We start from the raw sequence: 14,253 nt of genomic DNA, 5'->3' as shown, positions 1-14,253 counted from the left end.
CAGTTTCTAAACACTCTTTTCCTTCCTAGAATTCTTGACCCTGTCTCTCTTTTATGCCCAAATATCACCATTGTACTCCCCTCAGAAACACTATTCTACTTGCTGTCCCTGTAGGTTAATCAATAGAATGCTCATTTGTGGGAAAAGGAAAGATTTCTCTCAAGTTGTCTCCCCAAAATATATGTTGGACTTAGGACACTGCTTGTAGCTAATGGTAAATGATTGTCAAGTAACCTCCCTGAAGGCAGTCAGTTGCCAGACTACTGTCTGGGCCCCCATAGGTAGGGCCCACTTTCTGCTGTTAAGGACAATGGGTTATTTCTCCCTAAAGGCTTAAAACCATTAGTCTGGTCCCTGTATGTGGGATTTATACCCTACTGACAATGGTTTCTATGGAGATCCAGAGAACAGGTCAAACCTGCTCAGTGACATCCAAAGTTAGGCTGCCATCCTGAATCTAGGATCTGCCCATCTTGTCACATGTGTACCCCCAATACCTCCTTTTGCTATTGCATGTATATCCCTAGATTGTCCCCCTCTCATTGCTGTATAACCTATAGTGCAACCCCTTCCTATGACATATGTCTTTTCCTGTAATTAGTGGATTTGCACTCCCCCCAAAGATATATAAACCTTGGTTAGCAATAAAGATTCCCTTTGGCCTCTCTTCACTCCCCCATCCTCTCTTCCCTGGTCCTCCCTGCCCTCTTCCCTTTCCCCTTGTCCTCCTTCCCCTCCCCCTCTCTCCTGCCCTCCAGTCTCTCTCTGCCCATGTGGACCACCAAGCAGGGCTGAGGTGAGCACGCTACTATGAATATCTCCTCTATCTCTCGTGGTCTCTATGACTTTATTATAATCTTTATGTATCTTAACCATACAATTGTGCCTATTGAACATGCAATTAATTGTGGGTGGCTGGCCTTTCCCCCAGTCATTTTACAAAACAATATCACATGCAAGTATAATTTTGCTGGCAATCATCCAACAATGGCTGCAGCAGTGCATGGAAAGGGAGCTGCAAGAGGGTCAAGCTGGATTCAGAAGAGAACAGTGGATAGCGTTGCTGATGTCAGGTGGACCTTGGCTGAGAGCAGAGAATACCAGAAATGTGTTTACTCTTGTTTTATTGACTATGCAAAGACATTTGACTGTGTGGGCAATCATGAACTGCCGATTAGAACAAACTTCCATAAGCTTGAGAATAATGGGAGGTCCAGAACGCTTCATCGTGTTCATGCAGAACTTATACATGGATCGAGCTGCAGTTGTGGAAAAGGGGCATGGGAATACCACATGTTTTAAAAACACAAAAGTGTGCTTCAGGGTTGTAGCCCCTCCCATTACTGATTGAATCCTCCGCTGAGCGAATCATCAGAGAATCTGAATTATATGACGAGGACTGTGGCTTCAGAATCTGAGGAAGGCTGATCGACAACCTGCAATGTGCGGGTGACACAATCTTGATAAACCAGGACCCAAATTGACAGAATGCAAACTGAAATACTTCAACAAACTGATGAAGCATTAAAAGCATTCACTCTCCTGTGCTAAGAAATTTGGAAGACATCTACCTGGCTAATTGAATAAAAGTAATTCATAATTATAAACATTCCAAATAAAGGTGTCCTAACAGTGTGGAAATTGTCGAACAACATAATTAATAAATTGTTGTCAATTAATATGGCCCTTCAGTCATAATCCCTTATGCAGTAAATTATAATTCTGGACTTAATACTCCTTTAGCTATAGTCCCATTTTTCAATAGCGTGAGATTAAGACTTGATCTTAGTAGAGGGTGTTAATTGGGCCACACTCTTTTCATTGTTATCTTGATCACTGTTACTTGTAATGGATGAAAGAAATGACATACTACAGATGAAAGGAGAAAAGCTGCTTCTGGAGTATCATGGGAAAAACCTGGCTGATTAAGATTAGTAAGAGACCAATGTCTACTGGAAACATTCTGCCAGAGGAATCAGATCATATGTGCAAAAATAAAATGCCATACAGCCTTGGATAATTAGTTATTATATTGGGGTATAATTAGAGGTGAAGAGTTATATGTTCATTTGATTGCACTATTGACACTCAACTCTCACTAAATGACCTATCTCTGCATGGGTCTGGTAAGATGGTGGGGAAAGATGCTGAAAGGATTTTCTTATGAGTAACTGTGAACAGGATTCCCTGAAATCCCACCTTGCTGCATGTAAAATGAATTCTGTGAGGAGCAGGGAGTCTGATCTCATCACCAGAAAGAGCCACGGATGTCTCTGGACCCAGCATCTGGCTTATTCCTGCCTGACCTTCAGATTTGGGATTTAACAGCACCCACCACCACATGAGACATAACCTAAAAATTTCATGAGTTTCTGTGTGAACATTGCAGTGAGTTCAGAACCCAAAGATATTCAAAGGAGGACTAGGAAACAAAGGCAACAGCATCGCATCACAAAAGAGTTGGACATTTGAGATGTCATGAATCCCCAACTCCACGAGACTAGTCTGGTATTAATTCTTCTCAATGAGATTTTTACCATAATCTATATTACGTGAAAGTAAAGTTTTACGGAAGACCATTAAGCAGCCATTGCAGCAGTACATTCACAGGGAGCTTCCATAAGTGTAAGCGCTATGCAGGAAAGGATGCGCGACCAGAGAGAACATTGCAGACAACAGTTAGAGCTTGGCTTAAAGCAGAGAATGACAGAGGCATTGTGTTTTAGTGACTGCAAAGCCATTCCACTATATGGACTGCAACAAATTATGGATAAAATTGAGAAGAATGAGAATTCTAGAACATTTCATAATGCTCTTATGGAATCTACCCATGGACCAAGAGGCAGTTATTCAAACAGAACAAGAGTATAAGGTGTAGTTTAAAATCAGGAAAAGTGTGCATTGGGGTCTTATATTTTCACCACACTTATTCAATCTGTATGCTGAGCAGATAATCCTGCAGGAGAGGCTGGACTATGTGATGAAGGCTTTGGCATCAGTGTTGGAGTGTTGGCATCTGTAAATCAACTAATGATTTGCAGATGACACAACGTTCCTTGATAAAAGCAAGGAAGACTTGAAACACTTGCGGATAAAGATCAGTGACTGTAGTCTTCAGTATGAATTGTAACTCACTGTAAAGAAAATCAAATCCTCACAATTGAACCAAGAGTTTGTAAATAGAGATAAGATGATAAAGGGGGAAGATATTAAAGTAGTGAAGGATTTCATCTTGCTTGGGCCCACAATTAATATTCATGGAAGAAGCAGTCAAAAACAAAAACAAAGTAAATAATATATTGGGAAAATATGTTGTCCACAACCTCTTTAAAGTGTTGAAGAGCAAGGATGTCATTTTGAGGGCTAAAATGTGTCTGATCCAAGACATGGTATTTTGAATTGTTTCAGCTGCACATGGAAAAGATACATTTGAATTATGGCAATGGAGAATATTGAAAATACCATGGACTGCTTGGATCCATAATCAATAGCAATAGCAACAGCTGTCAAGAGAGCAAATGACACATTGCATTGGTTGAATCTTCTGCACAAGACTGCTTTAAAGTGTTGGAAAACAAGAAATTTATTGAGAGGACTAAGGTGTGCCTGATCCCAGCCATGGCATTTTCAATCTCCTCCGAAGCATGTGACAGTTGGACAATGAATCAGGAAGACCACAGAAGGTCCTATGCATTTGAATTATGGTATTGACAAAGAATACCAAAAGTACCATGAACTGCTAAAATAACAAACAAATGGATCTCAGAAGAAATACAGCCAGAATGCTCCTTGGAAACAAGGATGGTGAGACTATCCATACACTTTGGTCATGCCATCATGAGAGACCAGTCCCTGGAGAAGGACATCATGCTTGGTAAAGAAGAAGACTATCAATGACATGGCTCGAACATAACCACAGTTATGATCATGAAGTAGAATTGGCAGTGTTTCACTCTGTTTTGTTACAGTAGCTATGCTTTGGAATAGACATTCTAGCACTGAACCACAACAAAGATTTGCAAAAGTTATGTTTGGAATCCTACTTTGTTGAGTAGCCCTTGGCATCCTAAAAGCTTGATAATGGTCATCTAAAGCACAACTTTGGTCTTTCTCCCTTTGGAGAAAAGAATTGTGAAAAACATTAAAGATAGAGGGAAAAAATTAGTCCGATATAAAAATGAACATGCAATCCTCAATCTCCGAGACCATAAAGCCAGAAACTCTAGATGGTGCCCGCTAACACTTCTAGTTGCTTTAGAAGATATTAAGTTAGAAGGTCTAGGTAGAGTCAGAGATAAATGTGAACCACTAAAAAAGGCCAGGTTATTGGTCACATAGAGGCGAACTAAACTGCCCATTATGACCCAATTTTTTGCCAAACAATAAGCAGTAGTATAAGGCAAACAATAACATTAAGGAGGCATGCATTTATTAGAACAACCTGCCATTCAAGAACAAAATAGCAATATCCCCAAGTACAAAATTGAGAAGACAGGATGGGTTATTAAATACAGAATAGTAGCTATGGCAAAGGCAATCAACGATATGAAACAAAATGTGTTTGCATTATTGAATGTAAAACTGATTTAATTTGTATATGTTCTCCCAATTACCATAAAATAATTTTTAGAGATATTTAAAAATTAAATAGTTCTAAAAAGAATATAATTTGAGACTGGAAGATGCGCAAACTGCTATTTTTAAATGGTGTAATGTGAAGGATGCAGAATTCTTTGGAGAAGGATTAAAGAGAGGAAACACTTCTTACAGAAGTGTATAAAATTTTAAAAATGTATAGATCTAGGTGATGTATACAAACAATATATTTATATTTTAATATGTTGTTTCATAAGTCTCTATAATTTTAATAATATTTTTAATTACTCTTATACAATGAGATTCTCAGAAAGAATAACAGCCAATTTCACATAAAAAAACCATGGAAATTAGAGACAATGGCATGACATAGTTAAAATTCTGATAAAGATAAAAACATCAGTCATGAATTTAATATTCAGAAATAATAATTTTTGGGTGCTTAAAAAAACCAATACTCTTAGAAAAACAAAAGCTGGCAGTTTTTCACTGATAGATTTGCCTCATAAGAAATAGAATAGAGAATATTCAAGCTTGAAATGAAAGAATGTTAGAGAGTAAATTAAAATCATATAAAGAGCTAAATAACATTGGTTAAGCTAACAACAAACTTAAATATGCAAGACAGGAAAGGCACATGGTATTTGCAACATCTTTTTTCTTCCTATGTGACTTAAAGTAAAATATAAAAACTGATTACCATAAATTTGTGGATTAAAATTATACATATGTAATTTATCACTATAACAACAAAAAGAGGGGTTTAGAGTTGTATAGGACCAGAGCTTTTGAGTAAAGAATCAAAATTGCACACTAGGGAAAAAAATCAATTAAGGACAACAATAACCAGTAATGAAGAAATATGGAAACAAAAGAGATATATACATGAAAATATTCTATCAACAAGTGACCCACTTCAAATCCACATGCATATGTTGAAAAGGAGATGGAAAAGCTATTTCATGTAAGTGCAATAACAAAAGAGAGCTAGAATAGCTGTAGTAATATTAGATAAAATAGACTCTCTGTAAAGCAATCAATGTTCAGGGTAACAGCCATCAAAAAATCTAACAACACATTGCATTGGATAAATCTGCCCAAGGCCTCTTGATAGTTTGAAGAGCAAGAATGTCACTTGGAGGACTAAGGTGTGCCAGACCCAAGCCAGGGTAATTTCAATTGCGTCATATGCATGTGAAAGTTTGATCAAATAAGAGGATTGATGCATTTGAATTGTGAGTTAGATAATCAAATAAAATGAAAGCAGTGAAATACCACGGACTGCAAGAGAACACACACATTTGTCATGGAAGAAACAGGGCCATAATGTTCCTTAGAAGAAAGAGTGGTGAGATTTCATCTCACACACTTTGGATGTCATCATGAGAAACCAGGTCCTGGCAAAGGATGTCATGCTTGGAAACTAGAAGGTCACAGAAGAGGAAGACTTTGCATAAGGGGCACTGACACAGTGGTTGCAACGATGGGCTGAGACATACCAATTGTAAGAATGGGGCAGGACATGGTAGTGTTGTTTTCTGTTGTACATAAAGTCCCTATAAATTGGAACGGACTGCACTGCATCTAACACACACACATACATTGCTATAAGATGCAAAGATGCACATTGCACATGGATAAAAATGTCAATCTATCAGGAAGATACACCAATTATAAAGATGCATGGAATAAAATAGAGGGGTTCAATAGTATAAAGCAAAATTGATAAAATTAGAGGGAAATTTAGTTATACAATTATAGATGGATTCTTCCCTATCCAACTTTCAATAATGTAAATAACATTTATATGGAAACTAAGGAAATTAAGAAATTAATCAATCCAACTAAACCTAACAAGCATATAGAGAATACTTCAGTCTAAGCAGAACGTACATTTTGCAAAAGTACACATAGGATATTCTCCAGGATAGATCATATGTTAGGAGACAAAACAGTTTTAATAAGAAAAGATCAAAATCATAAAAAGACCCTTCAATCACAATAGAATGAAACTAAAAACTAATAATAGAAGGAGAGCTGAAAAGTTCAAAAATTAATGAAAATGCTCTACTATGTTCTTAAATAAGCAATGGGTCAAAAAATAAAAACCGAAAAAGAAATTACTGTTCTTAGATAAGAGAAAATGAATACACAGCTTACTAAAACTGATGTGACTCAGTAAAAGCAAGGGTCAGCGCAAAGTTTACAGCTTAAACATCCACTTTAAAAAGAAACGAATCGTCTCACATCAGTAACTAAGGCAACTTTAGCTAGACTGAATGGAGAAAGAAAGGAAAAAAAAGAATACATGCAAATAACTTTAAAGTCAGCGTTAAAATCGAGCCTTTACTACTGACCTTCACAAAACTAAAAAGGATTATAGAGACAACGTCCTCCCTTACTGCCATCAACGCAATGCTGTTCCATAGCAATCCTATAGGACAGGGTAGAACTGCCCCACTTTTTCCCAGAATGCACCTCTCGTGGGAGCAGAAAGCCTGCCGAGCAGCTGGTGGTTTAGCATTGCTGAGCTCTCAGCACCAGAACCTGGAACCAGTACCACACCACAGCACCTACTAGAGGAGAACAGTGTGAAAAATTGTATGTCAACAAGTTTCAAAGCCAAGATAAAGTAAAAAGATTCCTAAATACACACAAACTACCAACATTGACCCTAGAAGATACCGAAAATCTCAACAGATGTAGAACAAGACTGAATCAATAAACAAAACCTCGCAGCAATGGAAAGTCCAGAATCTGAGAGCTTCACTGCTGAATTTTATGAGCTGATTAAAGAAATACTAACACCAATCTTCTCAAACCCTTTCAATAAATAAAGAACTTGAGAAAGAGTCATTACAAGAAAATAAAACATATTAATATGAATTAAAAATTCCAGAAAACACTAACAAATCAAAGTCAACAGTATAGATAAGGATTGTATACCAGCACTACAGGAGATGTACCCCAAGGATACAAGGGAGGTTCCACATATGAAAATGAACTAAAGCCACACATTTCATGAATAGAGCTGAGAAAGAAAGGAAACCACCTCAGCTGATAGCACTCAGTTTTCAAAGCACTTGAAAACCCCAGCACTCATTAATGATAGAATCACCCAGAAAGATGGAAAATACAGAAATATCTCACCGTAGTATATGGTGCACGCACGCGCACACTGTGTGTGTGTGTGTGTGTACATGCCCATATCCTGCAGCTGACATCACACTCAATAGTACAAACATGTTTCTTCTGTGATCCCGGACAAGATCAACGCTGTACTGAAACTCTAGCGTAAGCTGTTAGGTAAGAAAAGGGAAAATGAAAGGCATCCAAACTAGAGTGGAAGAAGAGAAATTGTCTCTGTTTGTAGATTACCTTATCCTGAATATGAAAGACATCCTGGAGAACAGACACACACAATTTTTTAGAGATAATATATAAATTCACCAAAATTGAGGCTATACAAAAATCAGTTGTATGTTCATGAACTTCCAGTGCAAAATTCACAAAGAAAATGCAGGACACAGTTCCATTTGTAATGGCGTTAAAATAATTGAATACTTAGGAATATATTTAACCATGGAGGTGCAAACTTATTCACTGAAAACTATAAGACAATGCTGAAATGAATTTAAGAAGGTCTAAATCAGTGGAAAGGCATTCCGTGTCCGTGTATTGGAAAACCTGGTGCTGTTCAGATAGCAGTAGGATCCAATGTAATAGACCGAGAGAGTGCGTTATGAACACACCTGCTGGAGCCAGACTCCTTGAAATCTCAGCCCCCATCACTATCTGTGCAGTCAAGAGCAGATTACTTATCTTTGTCCCAATTTCATCATTAGTAAAATAGGATATGATTAAACATTGTGAAGATTAAAGAAGATAAAAATTAAAGCTCCTTAACAAGTAACCAACAATCCCTGCAATCCGCTTCCCGCCCCCCCCCCCCCCCCCCCCCCCCCCACACACACACACAAAAAATAATAAACCACCACTTACTCAGTTCCATCATCAAGTCAATTCCAATTCAGGGTGAGTCTGTAGGACAGAGTGGAATCCCCCCCTGTGTGTTTCTGAGGGTGTAAATCTTCAAGAGCAGAAGGGTACAGCTTTGTCTTATACAGCGACTGGTGGATTCAGACTGCTGACCTTTCGGTCAGCCTCCCAATGCAACCCACAATGCCACCAGAGCTCTCTAGCCGACACACAGGAGGTGTTCCATGTGGGGCAGTTATTAGTATTAATAGATGGATAGGCTCAACTCTTTCAGGCTTCACTTTACTTACTGTAAGGTCGTCGAGAGGGGCCAGAAACCAAATCAGCCGAATTAGAGCAAACAGGCTTTATTGGGGAGAAAAACCCAGCCTGGGCGAAGTCCCACAGCCCACAACGTCCGGGCTGGGGGAGTCGCACTGCAGGCTACAGGGGTGGTGCTTATATGGACAGGTATGTCCAGGTTTCTGGAATGTAAGGTGTCTTCCTGGTTCCAGGTGTATTTGTGCCGGGTGCAGAGCGGTGGGTGAGAACAAAGCAGGCGCTGAGCCAAATGGGCCCTGCTGGTACCGGTGCCGGGAGCAGAGTGGAGGGTCGAGAGCAAAGTGGGCACTGAGCCAAACGGGATGTGCTGGTGCCAGGTGCAGAGCAGCAGGTCGAGAACAAAGCGGGCCATTAGCCAGCTCTGGTCAGCTCCGCAGGTGTGTGTGTGTGAGATTCAAGGCCACTTGCTGCTAGTTGTTTCAGCTAGCTCTGGTCAACTCCACACAGGTGGGGAAGACTCAAGGTCACTTGCTGCTGGAAGCCGGTCTGGTATTGATCCGGCCATCCACTTACCACTCCACAAGTTCAGACTTCAGTCTAGGACTTCATATAAATTTATATTATACATTGCATCATCTGGGTATCAACAAAAAGAAAATGAAAGTATGCGTGTTCTTATATACAGTAGCCCCTGGGTAGCACAAACAACTAAGGATTCAACTACTAGATGAAAGGTTTGACCCCACCCAGAGAGACCTTTTTACATTTGATTTGTGGTGCTGGAGAAGAATGTTAAAGAGCCATGAACTGCTAACAAGGCAAATAGATGTTAAAAAAGTACATCCTTGAGGCAAGGATGGCAAGAAACTTCATCTTCCATACTTCGGACACATTGTCAAAAGAGACCAGTCCCTGGAGGACAGCATGCTTGGTAAAGTGGAGGTGCGGAGGAAAAGACGAAGGCCCTTCAATAGATGGATTGACACAGTGGCTGCAACAATGGGCTCAGGCGGAGCATCATTTGTGAGAATGGTGCAGGGCTGGCCGTTTTTCCTTCTGGTGTGCACAGGATTGCTATGGGTGACAACCAACTCAATAGCACCTGACTTCACCACCCAGGAAGACAGGCTTGGTCATTTGCTTCCAAAATCTCAGCCTTGAAAAATTTATAGAGGACAAATCCCCCGTGAGACAAACAGGTCAGTATAAATCAGGAGAAACTCAACAGCCACTGGCAACAGCAATGTGCTTATGTAGCTCCTGCCTTATTTTAAACTAAAGTTTGCTTTATATTTAAAGATCTTTTAGTCTTAGCCCGTCTACTTTTCTTGAACCTACTTTTATTCCCCTTTGCTTTGCTTGTTTATTTGTTTGTTTAAACAATTCTGCCTTTTAATTTCACTTTTCACCCCTGATGAAATTTCAACATCTTTGTTAATAAAGGATTAATTTATCTATTACCACCCTGAAGATTCTACCCTCCCTAGATATTAATAAAATACTTCTAGAAGATATTAATAAAAATAAAATAGAGAGTTATTTTGTTTCAAATTTTGTTAAAAAGTACTTTATTATTTTCTGCACATTTCATCATGACAAACCTATAAAATCGGTATTGGCATTGTCTGTATTACAGATGAAGAAATTGCTGGGAGAGGTGATATGGTTTTACAGTCTTCCTCTAAAATGCAACTCAGACTCACTACCGTCAAGTCGATTCTGACTCCTAGTGGCCCTCTGGATGCACTTGAACTCTCCCCTCAGGGTTTCCAAGGCTACACATCTTTATGGGAGCAGAAAGCGCATCTTTCTCCTGATGGCTGGTGGGTTCAGACTGCTGACTTTGTGATTCACAGCCCACTAGACCACTCCTAAAGGGCTCCCAGTCACCTTTTACTAGATGACAAGGAATCTGAGCCCAGGCAATCTGGTTTTAAGAGAGGAGCTTGTGAGGGTCTCTATCAAGCACTTTACAGAGCTACTTGTTAAACTTTACGAAATGCCATGAAGATCGGTTTCAAAGCGCAGTGAGAACTAATCTGGAGATCAAAGCTGAAAAGTCCCTTCGTGCGTGCACATTCGTTCTGAGTGTGCTGGATCTGAGGTGCCTAAGTAGATACTGATGTTGGAAGTCACAGCCGGAAACAAGGTGTGAAGATTGTGAACACTCTTTTCCTCATAGAACATGGCCAATTAGTGGTTGGAGGTCAACATTGAGAGCAGTTATCATGTACATAATGCTGTATGTTGGACATTGAAAAAAACACGGAGAGGATCAAAATCTTGCCTTAGACTTTCAGGGTCATAAAATGTAATTTAAAAATGAAATTATATTGAATGGGGTATACAAAAATCATTGATTTGAAGATCAAGGAGTCATGAAGGAAAGAAAAGTGAAAATGAGACATGGAATACACCTTGCAAAGAAATAATAACAGGAACATGTACACTTTCAGTAGATACCTAAGTCACATTGCAGGGGACCTAGTGGTGTAGGGACCTTAGTGGTGCAGAGTTACGTGTTAGGCTGCTAACCCCAAGGCCTGCATCTGACTGCACCAGTCCTTCTTCAGGAGAAAGATGAGGCTTTCTGTGCCCCTGAAGATTAACCATCTTGAAAAGCCAAAGGGCAGGTCTAGTCTGTCCTATCGGGTCACTGTAAGAGGAAATCGACTTGATAGCAGCGAGTGGTGCAGTGGCTTAAGCACTGAGCTGCCAACTGATAAAGTCAGTGCTTCAAACCAGGGTGAAAGATGAGTTGTTTGCTCTATTAAAGTGTTACAGTCTTGGGAACTGCAGGCAGCAGTTCTACTCTGTCTGATAGGGGCGTTGTAAATCAGATTGGACTCAATGGCAGTGTTTTGTTGTTGCTGTTGTTGTCATTGTTTTGGCAAAGTTGGTCTTGCTTCCCCTGAACTTGAAACTGTTGTCATAAGTAAGAGTAGCCTTGTGGATTGTATCCTTTCTTACTGAATAAAATGGTACATATTTTATGCAGAAAATTTGAACATAATTCTGTTGTTAGCACCAATTTATAGATTGGGACACAATAAAAAAATAAAGAAATCTTCAAGCTGAATTATCCAAGAGAGGATCCACAGAGCTTAAATGTCCTGCAATGGACTGAACTAAAGATTCTTTCTCAAATAGTCTTCACCAAACTGATTCCAGGAAGTCATCAGGTGCTAGCTGCGAGTGGTATCCTCAGATGATTTCTGGTAATGTGGAAATTCTTATATAAACTATCTTCTCCAACATGCCATGTTTTTATACCCCACAGCCAAAACAATGCTCACACTTATATCATAACAAGTTCAAAGAACTGGGGACCAGGTCTCTACTGTGTGTCCCCTAGAGTAGTAATCTGCTGTGTATCCACCAACGAACGCCATGGCCCAAATGTATCTTTCTTCTGAATGAAGGAAAGCAGAAGACCTCTTGCTCCCCTTCAGTTGATTCTTAACTGTATTTATTCAGTAATTCCATTTGTATGACATTACAGCATTTGCTTTCGGCTCTTGCCACATAAATATATACTAAGGCATGGTTTCTTTACTCAAAAACTTAGATACTATGATCTATAATAAGTTCTAATAGCATTAATGTAGTATATTTAGAATAATAAGCAAAACTCAAAGTTTTATGTATTTTTTTGAGAAAGGGCAATACTTGATTCTTTTTTAGTGACGTTAAGTCCCTTGCTTAAAAAAAAAAACTTCCACTAAACGACTTGTTGTGGTACTAGAAATGAATTGGCTGTAACCAGGATCTCTGCTTAGTTTTCCTGACTCATCTAGGACTGTGATAATGTGGCAATTTAGAAATTATAAATATCAACCTAGTTTTTAGAATCTAGGAAGTCAGTATTGATCTATTGACCCCATAGAGTTCTGAGGAGTTGGCAATAGTTTATATCGATTCCAGTTCAGAGCAGTAACTTGGGTTGAGGGAAGTCACTTCACCCACATTTCAGTTTTTTAACAATATTAGTACTCCTACGCCTTCAAAAATTACAACAACAAACCATATCTCATAACAATCAAGAGTTTATCAGTAGAAGTAGGTGGAACAATCTTAAAAAACAACCTTTCTCCCCACGTTGGAATTGTTTCACTTTAAGAATTCCCATTAGCTGATCTTTTTATCTTTCTGTAAACACTGGATAACTTCTCCTCCTAAGCGCTCAATTCACTCAAAATCCACTACTATGAGGTCGATTTCAACCCATCGTAACCCTAGAGGACAGGGTAGAACCGCCTGTGGGTTTCCAAGGCTGTGGCTCTTTCTGGGAGGAGAATGCCTTGATGTTCTCCTGGTGACTAGTTTTGAACAGCCGACCTTGTTGTTAGCAGCCCAATGTGTAACCAATCACTTTGCCACAGCGCTCCTTCCTTAGACCTAGAGATGAAAAGGACAGTATGCTTGCTAAAATAAGGGATCGGGAGAGAGGAGGAGGCCTCTCAGTGTGATGGAGTGACACAGCGCCGACTGTGCTCAAACAGGACACCAGTGGTAAGTATGGTGCAGGCTGAGCAGTGACTCATTCCCTAGTACCCAGGATTGCTGTCAGTCAAAATGGACCCAATGCCACCTAACAATAATGACAACAGCCTATCATAGAGTGAAAGGAAATAACTAGAAGTACGATTTTTTTAGAAACCAACCAAACCAAACATGGTCATCAGGTCAATGCGGAACACAATAGCAAATGTCAACATAACAATAAATCTTGTGACTTGGTTAGGTAGTTTGACACTAAATACACATTGAGGAAGAATATTTCATTAAAGTTTAAAGTTTTGTGTTTCAAATGATACATAAGAGACTGAAAAAGTAGTGCCTCCAATCGGCTAAAGTATCTGCAAGTCATAGATCTAAGAAAGAACGTTTGTCCAGAATATATAAGGAAACCTTAAACCTCAACAATGAAAGAGAAAACCCAACTGAAAAATGAATAAATACCTACATATAAGGAGCCCTGGTGACACAATGGTTAAGCATTGGACTGCTGACTGCAAGGTCCATAATTCAGCTTTCTACTCTCTTAAAGAGTTATATCTTGAAAAATTGCTGGAAATACCCTGTCCTATCAGGTCGCTATTAGTGGGCAGCAACTCAATGGCAGTGGGTTTGGTTTCTTTGGTACTGAAATAGACATTTCTCCAAAGAAATGCCTAATGACTGCACATGACTAAGAATCCCATGAAGAGATGCTCAAGACCATTAGCCACTGGGGAAATGCCAATCACAGCAGCAATGCCAAACCATCCATTTCCATTAGGATGTCTTACTCAAAAACACAGATATGAAAATGATTGTAATGATGATTTCACAATTGTTTTTAATATATTTAAAGTATTGAACAGTAAAATGGGTGAATGATATGTCAATAACACT

This window comes from Echinops telfairi, unplaced genomic scaffold, assembly GCF_000313985.2.
Source record: "Echinops telfairi isolate 266 unplaced genomic scaffold, ASM31398v2 ScPeMD7_4;HRSCAF=17, whole genome shotgun sequence".
NCBI lineage: Eukaryota > Metazoa > Chordata > Mammalia > Afrosoricida > Tenrecidae > Echinops > Echinops telfairi.
Note: the sequence above shows the minus strand (reverse complement) of the source record.